The following is a 12,328-nucleotide window of genomic DNA, read 5'->3' as shown; positions in this document are numbered from 1 at the left end:
AGATTCACAAATTGAATGATAACAAGTATTGATCTTCTTGTATATATAATGCAAACAATAAGTACATAAAATAAGGTTGAACATGTGTGTATGTTGTTTCAATATAATTAGTATATTTTAAGGAAAAAAGACTATACATACGATACAAAAGTGTTTACAAGGCATACTATAAGCAGTCTCTGAAAAAAATATGTGTAATATTTTTTTTCGGAAATCATGTTTAGGCTGAGATAAAAATTCTATAATAAAACAATTAATCAAAAGAGGTGAAAAACAAAAATATGTTAAATACTAAGTTATTAATTGAAAAATTATTATTGTTTATTTAAGCGAATGATCTGTTTTATGAACTGCCTTGAAAAATAAAATAAAAGTATTTCTTAATCATCAAATCATTGTTTGATACAAATGAAAGTTTTGATTTAAAAGTAAATTCTTTAACAACAATTTGTCATGTGACACTACATACTACATTTCTTTGTTTCGATCACATTTTTAATTATACAAAAACGAAAGCTGTTATTCAAACACAATAAGTGCGTACCGTTAGTATGCATATATATGTTAAGGTTTTTAATTGATAATTAGACTGATAAATATAATATAGAAATCAAAGTATGTGTTAAATGACATTAACGTATATACAATACGAAAACAATCGACCAAGGACATATCTTGTACTGACAACATGCATAATTAACCCATGAAACAGTGAAAGTATGACTATGAACAAATACTGTGTAACGTCATAACTTTTGATATGAACATTATACATGTTATATTTGATGTTATATTTTCTAAAATCATACTAATTTGTAACATAAATATGATTGATGTATTATAGCAAATTAAAACAAAGGTTATATTTCTATTTATCATATACTTCGCATTGATACGATAGGGTTTGCATATGTGTATGAGCGGAAGTACACATGCCACAATTTCCCACCCGGGCTGATAACCCATATTAGGGGCATCTCGTGCACGAAACCAATAATAGTGCCTCTCGTGCAAGTTACTTCCGGTATTTCTGGTATCCGCTGTTTACTTTTCCATTGTGACGTCATACATTTATTTATGACGACGTCAAAATTTCAGGGAACTTTTGTGGGGATAGTTTAGTACTTGCTAACAAATGCCATTGACAATTATGAATCATTTTATAGTACAACAAATATGGAGTAATAATGATAAAAAACTCTCTTAAATTTTTAATGTTTCAAAATGCCTCTATGAGAAAATAGTAAAATAAAATAAAAACAAAAAGGATGTTATTGTTAGGCAATTATAGTGTATTTGTTGGATTCATTACTTTACTTTTATTTTGACTGTTTTTGGAATTTTATTTGTTCATTTGCCATACATAAAACAATTGTCGGAAGTATATGATAAAGAGATTACCTTTCCCATATCGGCCCGGGTATCATACCTCGACCCATATCAGCCCGAGACGTATTAATCTCTATGTTACATTCATTGTCTGTTGAATGAATTTCAGATGAAAAAAGTTCATATACACTAACAAATTTTAAAACACTTAGTTTCGATTTTAAATCACTAGTTATGATATATTGAAATAACACAACATACCTGGACAAAAGTTAACATATCTGTCGCCACACAAACACTGAGCTGTACCATTTACTGGCTCTATATAACAGTTACCAAATCCACAGTCATGTGAGATACACTGGCTTTCTATTCAAGTAAAATGAGTTAGAAATAAAATCTTCATCCAATAAAATATATTCCGTACAAGTCAATGACCAACTATAGATTGTATAGATGCAATAGAAAAAAGTATCATGCTAGATCTGTAATTCTTGCGGACTGGCCCTGATAGAAAGTTAGATGTCCCCATAAAGTAGTATGATTACAAAACATTATACATTGGAAATACGTTGTTGAAAATGACAGTCTTACTATCATACAGGTATTCGTTCCAATAGCAATGTTTTGTTTTGAAATGTATATACACCTTGACAAAATTCACCGGTCCACTGTCCAATGCAGTCACATGCAAGGGCGTTGCCGTGTGCCACACATTTCCCACCATTGAAGAAGTGGCAGTTATCAGCTACAATAAAACAAAAGTCTAAGCATTCAGTTTTATAGATGAATGCGATAGTAGTTTATCGCATTTTGATAGTCATAAACCGATTTATTTGAACCAAATCAAGGTCATAAACGAAAACAGCGGGTAACACATGAAAAAATTAAGAAAAGAAAAGATACATCGAACTGCTACAGACATCATATTATATACACACGGACCACGAGATAACAACTGCATAATTCCTGACTTGGTACAGGACATTTTTTAAAAGATAATGCTGGTTTAAACCTTGTCTTTATTTCTAGGGGGGCTTCCTGTGTATATGACAATGTTCGATATACCGCTTAAATAACAACATAACGTAACAGGAATACAATAAAGATAAATGCAAGAACACTCAAGACAGAGAAGTACATACGTATAAAAGTACGTTTCTGCATGTAAGCCATAGAATAACAACGACCCTTTCAAACCAATCCACGACCGAAAACAAATACAGCACAATAATATTCTAAACTGTCCGTCACACGGATGTATCAACGCCACAAAACATGACGTCACATTACATTACGCGAATTTCTATGTACAATTGTCTTAGTTATGGTGTAATATTTTGAATTTGATAACCAGTTCAGTGTTTCTTCCACTTCAAACTAAAAACAAATAAATCCTGCGTATATATAGTTGCTTTGAACTAAAAAGATTCATATAAATACAATAGGTGATTATTGATCTTTACCGTTACATACATGTAGAAAATAATGACAGAATTAAACCACAAATGATAAGATATAGAAAAATATGCAACAATAATTACAAATAAATAATCAGAACGAAATATATAAATTTTACATGTACATATGCCGCGAGATATATAGCAATGCAAATTTACACTTTACGTTTTTGGCAAAACTTTTAAGAACTTTTGGTCCTTAATGCTCTTAAACTTCTTACTTTCTTTGGCCTTTTAAATATTTTTTGATCCGAGCGTCACTGATGAGTCTTTTGTAGACGAAACACGCAACTGGCGTACATATAAAATTTGTATCCAGTAGCCCTTTTCACAAAAAATCGTAAGTGTAAATTTCATCGTAAGTCTAAATATTCCTTAACAATCCAACTAAATATTTTTATCGTAAGATTAATTTTACACTTAAGATTTCTTGTAAAAAGGGCTACTGGTATCTATGATAAGTTTATTTATAAGCAAAATATTCTTTTTTTTGGAATAAGTAATTATCGGTACTAATAGAAACAGACTATGTTGATGCCACTAAGACGTGAGTAAAAATGTCGTTAGTTAGATTAGACACGTATTCATCAATTCCCGGTGGTGAATATAGACATACGTTATTATGTTAAAATTACAAATTTACGGAGCAACACTAACCCAACCAAATAAAGTGTTGTAAGGAGAAGCTCCTTAAAAACCTAATTTATTTTGTATTTTCCACCCGTCCTTTTAAATTGGTCTCAAAATATGTCAACGCCGAGAGAATGATATCTTGCTTTTCTTTGCGACTATTTACACTTATACATTATGAGCTTTGACACAGGAATTTAAGAACAATCAACCAACTCGTGATTGCATTTTGATTTTGAATGGACAATGTCAACTTTACCAGATTCAATTTTATATAACACATATTCTAGGGAAGCAACACATCTTTATTCATAATGTTATCATATTTAAAAATGCGAGTCCTGGAATGATGTTTCATATGGGAGTCTTAAATTCTATATTCAGGGGGCACTGTACGGTTGTCCGATAGGAATATTTCAGTCAGGCCAATATGATAGATGTCTGTAACATATAAAGTAAAGTAAGAGTTCATTATAAGATGATTTCATCATATGTTTGAGTTTATTGACCACTAGACAGACCAAGCAATACAACTGTAGTTGTAAACACACTTGATACTAATTTAAGCATTTACATAAAAACTTTTTGCCAACGTTCTGTGCCTTGATTGTAAAAAATAAATAAATACATAAAAAAAAAGATTGTTTTTTAAACGGACTATATTTGTCTAAAATACCATAGAGGTGCTTTGCGAATTTCGCAGATAAACTGTACTATTCAATAGTATTTAGCTTTTCACATGTATGTGTGTTGCTTGCAGAAAATAGCTCAACTTACTTTAAAAGAAGAGAAGTGTCATTATTTGAGGAAATTCGATATCGATTAGTTCTACTTACGATTGCATATGTCAAGTGCAGGTGATTGAAGTGATGTAATTAATGTTCCGTTGCTACATTTAGCATTTGTTGCTATGGATGATCGTTCAATTAACCATGACCAGAATGGAAAAATACTGCAGTCACAATTAAGCGGATTTCTTGCGAGCACCATAAGAATACAAATTATTCATTATTATAGATCGAAACATATCATCAAACTGCATATCAACTCCAACATAAATCAAGTATTGTTAATTGCTGTAAAGCAATCGACATACAAAAGAACTACTCGTCACACCTGAAAACATTGAAAATGTATGGTATGTGTTTAAATTATTTCATTAAATTGGTTGAAATTAATAACATTGATTTCCAAGTGAAATAAAAATTGATAATTAATTAACTAGCAACCATTTGGAATTGTGTCAAAGCCATATAGCCTTTATATTTATTTTGGACCAATTGCAAATTCGGAAGTACCATCTGCCAACATGATTCAAATCTTCATATTCATAAAACAGCTGATAGAACTATCACAGAACTACGGAGTAATTAAAAAAGTATAAACTTGTCATGTAATTAGAATAAGGCACTTTTAAATATAGACGAAATAAACACAAGCTTAAACTGTATACTTGTGCATATAATATTCATTTTGCAAAATATAAGTACTTTGGAAGTGTGCGTAGCCAAAATCTGAAGGACCTGACATAATAGCAATTATTGTTTATCAGATAATTGAGTTGAATGCGGCTACTGGCGTTTAATATCACCTTTCCAATTGTGAACTTTCCATTTCTAAGTAGCAACATTTCATCAGCACTTGCATACGGGGTATATATCTCCCAATTGATACGATATTTCTGTGCTTGTATTTCCTATCAAGATTTTCTTGATAGAGGGTTGCTGTTCATAAGGAAGGTATCAAACCAAGAGTTTCAAATGGTGAAGTTGACATCGGGCCTTCGTAAATTTTACGGACGCCATCACGAGTTGGTCGACCGTTATGGAATAACCGTTTCACAAATAATATCGGATATGTCTGTTTACCATCTTTAGCCAGGCGTTGTCAGTATATTTTCAATTGATGAGTTTAACTGTCCCTCTGGTATTTTTCGTCCCTCTTTTGTTTGTGTTTGGATTATAACATGTATAATGTGTTTGTATTAGAAATCAAAAGTGTCTGCTACACTGGCTTCCTTTAAGGAACGCCTCTTTGTGTTAAGAGTGATTACTAGCAAGTGCATTTTGTTCTCAAGAGTGTAAAGTAGTTCATTACTTTATCACATATCATCTGTTTAGCTTCATACGAACATATTGTTATATATAAATTATACAAAAAATATTTCCGACATAGTCTATAGTCTTGTTTATTTTTTTGCAATTTTCACCTTTTTAATTATTATTGCCCGATTAGCACCGCAGACAAACATTTTGTTGACATTTAGAGTTGTTTATACCGAAGAAACATTAGCCGTATACAAAGTATGGCGTTCATTGTCTAAATTACGAACCATCCCAGCTGTTTGTATGCTGTCCAGTTTATAAATGTAATGCCATCCTAGTTTTTTATTTGCTGACCAATTTTCAAAACTACAATGCCAAGAGGGAATTTTAAGAAAGAAATCCAGCTAGAGGACAGGAGGTTAAACGAATAAGAATGGCCGAACCTAAGGAGAAAGAACCAGCTAGTGTAGTCAATCCCAGATCATCTGGTGAGTCAGTTATTGATTTTATAAGTGACCAAGGACCATCCTACACGTCAACTGTGACAGAATCTAACATATTTAACGATTATATCCAGTTAACACAAAGCCATCCCCGTTACAAGGAAAGTTTGTTTGACCACATCGGGTGTTACATACCCATGGAACTAAAATATAAGATTTGGAAACATAACCTTATCGACCTTAGTTTGTTGATTAAATTTCCTAGAGAACTGACAGATTTACCTGACCATGAAGGAGATTTAGTGGTAAAAGGGGGTCACATACGGATTCAGTCTTTACCATATCGCGCTATACCAAATATACACACATGAACAAGCGCTTTCAAGATTCATATGAGTATTTTACTAGAGAAACAAAGTTCTTGGGCTCACGAACTGCCAAGGTAAATGAGAGATTTTTGTTTTGCAACAAATAAATCACACGGTTGGGGAACATACGATGAGCAATTCAGACTAAGAAAAGCACAAAAGACATCAGTCATCTTGGGCTGTCATAAACCAAGATTTATGGTCATTTTATATAACAACAGCTTTGAGAGATCAAGGTCAAAGTAATGAAAATGAAGTAGGTGTCTGTTCTTAAAATGAGCCTCTTCATTATTTTCGTCCATAATCAGGCCAGGAAAATGTTCAGCCACCTAGATAATGCAATGCATACAACACAAAAAGGCAGCGGCGTAAGTTTAACCCCTGCATATTCAAACATGGATGCTCAACATGCGGAGGTCAACAAACAGCTTACTTTTGTAAGAGACATTAAAATTACAAAACAGAGAGACACATTTTCAGTTGGTTTTTCCCACGTTAAGGTTGAAAATTTAGAAATATATTTACATGACAATCCCCTTTTAGAAAGTGCCTTGTTTGTATTGTCAAGTTTCAAATTGTTTTTTCTTTACATTACTACGCCCTTCGTTTATCTACAAATTCCAGAAACTTAAAAATTGTTATTGATAAACCAGATATACTTTTTTTCAAAAAATCAAGAACAAAAAAGATGCAGGGCGTGTTGCTGGTCCATATAAGTTTAGGCATATTCCTACTTTACGAATCTCGCCATTGGGTTTAGTTCAAAAGGGAAAGGACGGCCAGTTTCGAGTTATTCACCACTTATCTTATCCCGAAAATTCATCCGTCAATAATGCTATTGATCCAAAGAAATGTTCAGTAGTCTTAATTAACCAAGAATTGTATTTTGATAAAAAAAAAATTTTTGAAGCCCCAATGAGCTGTGCTTTATTTGACAAGTTTGCGTCATTTCTACACTGGGTTGTTTCTGTAAGAAAATTTGAGGGCGCCGATGTTCATTACCTTTGGACGGGGCGGAACCAGTCAATGTGCTTTCAAGGCTATTTGCAATGATCTGGGAATTCCTTTAGCGTATGAGAAAACAATCTCTCCCTTATAAACAGACTTGGAAATGTTCCCCTCTGGCACATATATCTACCCTACCGGCTCGTTAGTGTAGGGTATTAAATATTTCCTAGGGTTCACTCTTGTCATCAAGAGTAATCCCCTCCACTTCTGGTATCAGAAGGGAGGTGTCATCTCCGCAGTACACGTGATTCAGGTTGTTTTCATTTAAAAAATTGGAGAGATTGTTGTTTTCAGAGGTCTGTGTAAACAGAGGGAGGTTCTCCGTCAAGTCCGCTCTTGCACATATGAGGAATGTGTTGACTCTTATGTTATCATAGGGTCACCGATATCCTCTTTGCAATCCTTTGGCTATAGGGTTGTTTGTCTCCGTGGAACTGGTTGAACATTTTATCTGCGGCCTATCAAATATTAACACATGCATATTTTGTACATATACTTGTTGTATTATTAGTAAAAAATATTTCTATTGTCGGTTTCTTTAGCGCCAGGAGCCCGTTTATTAAATACTCGAATCAATTAAGAACATAAAAAAACATGACAGAATAAACAATTCTGATCTGATGACTACATGTAATAATACCGAAATATTAAAGTCTACGCGATACAAAACAAATTGTTAGAGTATATTTGATTTTACTTTTTTTTGTATTCAATACCTGCTGCAGTCAAGTCTTAATCGTTTTATAGACGTATAATCAATTTGATGTTTTATCAGTTTATCGGCCTTGATATTTTAATTCGTTCCGTGTAATTTCTGGATTTTTTTTTCAAAAACACAATTTTCAACTAGTAGATACCTATGACAGTATGTGTATATTTAAATTCACATTTGTGCTATTGGGATTCTGGATAAGACTTTATTAGGATTTACAAGATTTACAAGACAATAGTGACCAGAAATCAGCAACCGAACTATGTGTTTCTTAAATCGTAAGACAAAACATCTCCAATATGCATACGTCATATGTTCGAATTTAGTTTAAACACGAACAAATTACCGATAAAAACTGTTGTGTACTGAACGATACCTAGTATTGTTATTTTCTTTTAGTTGAAAATTGAAACGACTAATCAGAAATATAAACATACAACCAAGGAAACATGCAACCTTTAATAGGTTTGTCATAGCCGTTATTGTAATATTCGAGTTTTCTTAATTTTATGACTGATATAAGGTCAATAATTTTACATGTTAAAGGTTAAAATTAGAGAACTGTATTTATCAATAAATTGCAGCTTAATGCAATTAATAATCTAAATATATTTAATGATATCAAGGCAGTATGTTAAGCTCTAAAACGAAGTTTTTGAGGTAGGTGGTACATCATTTTAGATTCTGTTGCATTTATCAGACATTTATGGTTTTTAGAAAGTCCAGATGGCGGCGTACCCCTTAGTTACGACATGATATTGTGCTTTTGATAATACATGATTCGAAGCCATTCAACAAAAATGTTTCTTAAACACCGCAAATTGTAAGGATTTTCTGACTTTTTTTTTAAGTTTGCGAATTAATCGCCCCGGTTTACACATCAATAACCTCTATAAAAATGTGTTTAATTCTATAATAACTTACGTCAAGGAAAAAAAATCAAACTATGTGGGTCTGAAATCGAAAGACAAGATATCTAAATCTGCTACAAATTTCGTAATGACCATTTTTGAGCTATTGAAGTCTTCTATGAACCAAAAATATGCGCATACATATAGTTTCTTTTATTGTTTCTTTGGTGAATAATAAGGACTCCGAACATTTGTCCCAAATTCTTAAACCTAAAAACACTACATACTCAATTTAAAAGTACAGTTACAAAGTATACATTTTGTTTACATACGTGAATACAAAATATAAACTTACATTTGAGACAGTGAAGGTAAGTACCCAAATGCCTGCTCCCTGATATGACTAATATTGTTCCGAGTTAAATGTCTATAATGTAAATAGAGTATACTTAACTAAGCGTATACATGCACATATCATTTTTGAAAGTTAAATTATATGCACGAATACAGTTTCAACACGAACACATTAAGTATGCAAACTATGTTGTGTGTTGAAAAATACCTAGTATTTGTTATTTTCTTTATACTATTCGTGAACAGATCAACATACTTGGAAATTCGAAAAGACACTAATCATAATTATGCAGAAAAAGGTACCAAATCATTTTTGTATACGTGTGCAAAAACCGTTATTATGAACGTAGAGTTGTTCTAAATACAAATATGTATGTGTTAAGGGACCCTTTTTATTACTCTGATTCATGTAAGGCCAATAACTTAATATAAACGATTATTGTCAATTTGAATGAATTCATAAATAGATAGCAGCTTAACGAAAATTATAACCATATTGTATCCAGGATATGTGTACTTGGCGTAAGGGCGTAGTTAAACGTTTTGTGTTTCGTTTGCTGTTTTATCTTAAAAAAGGCTGCTTGAGTTCTTGCTTTATTTTCTTTTTTTCAGATTACGTCAGTAGCATTTATAGCTGTCTTTGTTGTATATGTTTCACTCAATGGTGAAGGCCTTACGTTAACTTATATTTGATAACATCAATACGCTGTCAGGTTTTTCGTCGATTGCAATTTAAATAAATACTAAACATTTACTCACAACTCTCGAAGACTTGGCAGATTTATAAAAGTGAACGGTTCTATTGCAGATAGTTCATTGTCATATAAATGTCTAAAAGAAAAGATTATACAATTGGAATGTGTTCATCCTCTTTATAACTGCACACATTTGTTAACAGGCAAATAAACTAATAGATTTAAAAGATCAATAAAATGATATTTGACGTAGATGTTAATCAAATGCACTTTTGATAACTACTCTTAACACAACCAAAGTAATCTAGCGTAATAATCCTGGTACTTTTGATAACTACTCTTAACACAACCAAAGTAATCTAGCGTAATAATCCTGGTACTTTTGATAACTACTCTTAACACAACCAAAGTAATCTAGCGTAATAATCCTGGTACTTTTGATAACTACTCTTAACACAACCAAAGTAATATAGCGTATAGCTCTAATAAACATTTGCGGAAACTAGGTCTGTGCATTGGATGACACGTTAGACTTACAATTACAGGTGACAAAACAAGGGGTCCTCTCAAAATACAAAACAAACCAATAATACATATTCAAAATATCAAATGGTGTCTTCTATAAAAAGAAAAAAAAGAGAAAAAAAAGATGAAAGCAAAATGTTAAAGTTCATGTGTCCAAAGCGCCTTTCTGGATTTAGCATCAGGACCGCACAAATCCGAATATTTGAAGACAAGGATTGATAAGGCTGAATGTGTAGATAGATGTATTTTAACAATTTTTTGCCTGCTACACGTTTGCATATTTTATCTTTAACTATCAATTGCATATATTTGCGTATAAACTTTGTGTTGAAAGTTACAACGTCGCAGTGAGAGATCAAGGGATGTTTGTTCCAGGTGTTGGAACACCCTCTTTTGCCGTCAATACTTAATGATTCCCAAGATCTTTTAAAATAATTGCATGAACAAAAATACAACTTGCAACTCGTTGTCGTTTTCTGTGTGTTGCTGTTGAAAACATAGATAGCAAAGTTTTAACTATTTGAGTACAGATATTTTATATTTCAACTCAGTCTGGCGAATACAGTCTAAAATATATTTCCTACACAGAAAAGTTCGTCGATAACTGGTTTTTTTTGTGTTTTTTTTTCGAGGAGTTGTGATTTTTTTTTCTATTGAAACCAAAAACGTAGACAAAAGTGTTTGTCCTATTCAAGAAAAATAAAAGATTTCAAAACTATACCGAACGGCAAGTAAAATTCCATGAAGAATAAATAGCTAAAAAACACCCGTCCGCGGTATTTTTTCAATCTCTTAAAAACAGAATAAAAGAGAGAAAGAATGTCTTAGCATAAACATGCTCAATGGTTAATTGCACCTTTCTTAAGCTTACACAAAGTAGTGCTGACTTTTTTTTTCAGCAACTGTCCCTATCTATCAACTGCAACAACCATTGCGATATTTTGTGTCTCTCATGTTAAATTTATTTCTAAAATAATGCGAGTTCACTCTATTTTACTTCGTACAATTGCAGCATTTTCAACTTCGGATAACACCGTAAATATAACTAATGTTAACACATTGCTACACATGTATTTGAAAAAATAAACTACAGAAAAACATCCCTATCGTTACATAGTTTTGGATCGACGTTTTGTTTACACTTTGAGAAATCCCAAAGTTCAAATTCTACCTGTAAATATAATGTAATCCTAATCGTAGGTGTATGACAGTTTCTGCAAATGTCTAATAGCACACAGTTTTCAATATATTATGTCAGACTCTACATTCTACAACCGTAGCAAATAAATTGTACAGAAACGAGAAAAGTTTTCTCTAAACGACACACCACATATTGATAGTACATACCAAAATTACTGTCGTTGCTATTCACTGCAAAATATTTATCAAAGATGCCCGAGACGATCAAACGTCATTTTGAAATATTTCACCATAAAACTAAAGAAATTGCAAATCCATTCAGTGTTTACTTATTGCATTCCGAACTTATCACAACGTAGTTGTTTTTGTTGAGGTTTTATTCGTAAAATGTTAATTGATCTTGACATATTTAGAGTACAACAATTCTTTCAGCGTTATTTGGTGATATACACAGTTTAAAGTATATGTCTAACTGACTCAACACCATTTCCTCTTTTTTAAATAATAGTGATGTATGTAAGGGGATGATTTAAAAAAAAAAACTTGACAAGTTTTAATTTGCGTTTACATGGATATACATCTGAAGAGTTATAAAATAATACAAATCTATATAGACGATCGATTTTGCCTCGTTCGAAATTAAAGGAGCATGGGGGTTACTTGATATATATTTCAATATAGCATACAACTTAGTTTCGGAAGTTCAATTGTACTTATCCTGGAACGAAAATGTTGAACTGTTACATACTTAAATAATTGAATGTTCAA

General features: G+C 32.1%; 1 long non-coding RNA gene across 1 annotated transcript; it reads right to left on the bottom strand.

Annotated features, from left to right (window-relative positions):
- Window positions 1-782: 782 nt before the first annotated feature.
- On the bottom strand, window positions 783-4,403 carry LOC143052818 (uncharacterized). The gene is made up of 3 exons (XR_012971257.1): window positions 4,256-4,403; window positions 1,979-2,077; window positions 783-1,698 (listed from the first exon to the last, which is right to left on the bottom strand). It is a non-coding gene; the product is annotated as an uncharacterized LOC143052818 (long non-coding RNA).
- Window positions 4,404-12,328: the final 7,925 nt, after the last annotated feature.

This window comes from Mytilus galloprovincialis, chromosome 11, assembly GCF_965363235.1.
Source record: "Mytilus galloprovincialis chromosome 11, xbMytGall1.hap1.1, whole genome shotgun sequence".
In the NCBI taxonomy this organism is placed as follows: Eukaryota; Metazoa; Mollusca; class Bivalvia; order Mytilida; family Mytilidae; genus Mytilus; species Mytilus galloprovincialis.
The sequence above is the reverse complement of the archived record's forward strand: the minus strand, read 5'-3'. Positions and strand labels throughout refer to the sequence as shown.